The sequence below is a fragment of the Rutilus rutilus genome, assembly GCF_951802725.1.
Source record: "Rutilus rutilus genome assembly, chromosome: 1".
NCBI classification, from domain to species: domain Eukaryota; kingdom Metazoa; phylum Chordata; class Actinopteri; order Cypriniformes; family Leuciscidae; genus Rutilus; species Rutilus rutilus.
Window position 1 is genome coordinate 9,591,225 of NC_140209.1, and position 2,100 is coordinate 9,593,324.

The window sequence follows — 2,100 nt, forward strand, 5'->3', positions numbered from 1 at the left end:
CGTGGAGGGTAACATAGTCACTCCAACTAGCCACTTTGGCTGGTTGAATAATTGTAGTCTTTTCAAAACGCATCTGAAATAAGTGTGACACTACGACACTACAACTCCCATAGGGCTGTCAACGAATATTCTAAATTCGAATATATATTCTAATAGTTTTAAAAAAACAGAATTTCGAAGGTGAAAATGAATATTCGAATGTGGAAAAACGCACGCGGTAGCAGAGGCGCGGCTGTCTGCTTTGCGAGTGGGCGCGCTGCCGGAGGGTGTCAGGGACAGGTAACAGGAAGAAGTGTTAACGTTAAACAGAAACATTACCAAAGTGTAGGCTACTGTACTGACTGAATAGATATTGAACGAATAAGGTAGGTTAGATACAGTAGTTTCATGCACTGCAGGCTTCCACTGGTTTGATTATTTACTGTTTCATGTCAAGGAAAAGTTCCATGTTTACCACAGCACAGCTCGCTCGGAGCGTTCAATGTCGGTTTTATATAGGCTACTGTAAAACTTAAATTATTGTAAATAATATTTGTTTCAATCACTGAATGAAGCCTGCTCTATAAGAGTCGCGACCTGCACAAAACTCTTGATCAGCACTCAACATTTGCTTATTGTTGTTGTTCATTTAAACCGTTATGCGCAGAGAGCGTGACGCCTCATTCGCGCCGCAAGACCTCCAGACGCGCATAAACGCGTCTTTAGAGAGTGAGAGAGAGAGAGAGTGAGAGTGAGAGAGTGAGTGAGTGCTGTGGTCTTGGCCATTAGTTGAATTACTTGGTTTTTGTGTAGGTAATACGTTGTCAAATATGTTTAAACTTAAATAAACTACCTATACAAGTAGGTATGTCTCTTTGTATTAATTTGTCCTGTTATTGACAAAATGCGCAACCAGATGTTTGAATATAGGCTGTGTTTTTTTTTTTTTTTGACGTTTGAATATTCAAACGTCATTTTTGAGCTATTTTGACAGCCCTAATGAGTATTACATGCACACAGTGTTGCCTTGCACTTGCGCGCTTGTGACCGACAACACAGAAATGAAGAGACAGTTAGCTGCATGCCCTGCTGGAGTTACGTCGTATGCCGGTGTGGAGCTATGTGGCGACATATAATACATAATAATACATGGTTTTATTTTTAAAAAAGGAGCCTTACACACAACCTTATCAGAGCTAATGATAATGACCTGTATTGTTATATATTTATGTAGTCTTGATTTGGGTGTGTACAGTGGTTTTACGTTTAAAAGGGTTGTAAATCTAGTTCAAGTAAATTTTAGCACGCCATAGTCAACTTTTATCAGGTAATTTCACAAAAACAAAAATGTGGCTAGTAAAAATGCTGTGTGGCTAGTAACTTTGGAAAACCACTAGCCACATTGGCTAGTGAGCAAAAAAGTTAATGTCAAGCCCTGCACCTGATCCACACATGCACATCTTCTGTGTTGCATGTGCAAATTATGATACACTAATACAAAGGAAAACATTTGTATTCACAAAAATGTCTCTATTTGTACAAATTGCTTCACATTCATTCAATTTTGAATTTTGCACACACAAGTTGAAAGGCATGGATAAAACATTTCTGCAACATGTATCAAGTTAATTTATAAGTGTGCTTGCACGTGTTAATCATTTTGATACTATTATCATCCCATATTTATCAAATTCAGGAACGGGTTGGAAATGAGAGGACAAGATATGGAAATAGGAATAAAGATGTCATTATTACAAGGTTAAGAATTGGTCACACTGCATTAAATTATAGTCTTTATAAAATAGGGAAGCATGATAGAGGAAACTGTGATAATTGTGAGGATTTAGAAACAGTGCAGCATAGCCTATTCTTTTAGAAAGTGCTGCATATGAAAGGGAGAGACAACAGTTAAGTCAAGAGTTACGATGGATGGGAGTTGATACAATTTCAATATAAGTATTGTTAGTAAATGGGTCAAGACAATCAAGAATTCATGAATTAATATTTAAATATCTAAATAAAACAGGAATAATAAAAAAAAAATTTCTTCCAAAGCCAAGTATACTCAACACTCCAGATCAGTAGGTGGCTGAAATGCACCATTTGGTCTGCCAATCCGCC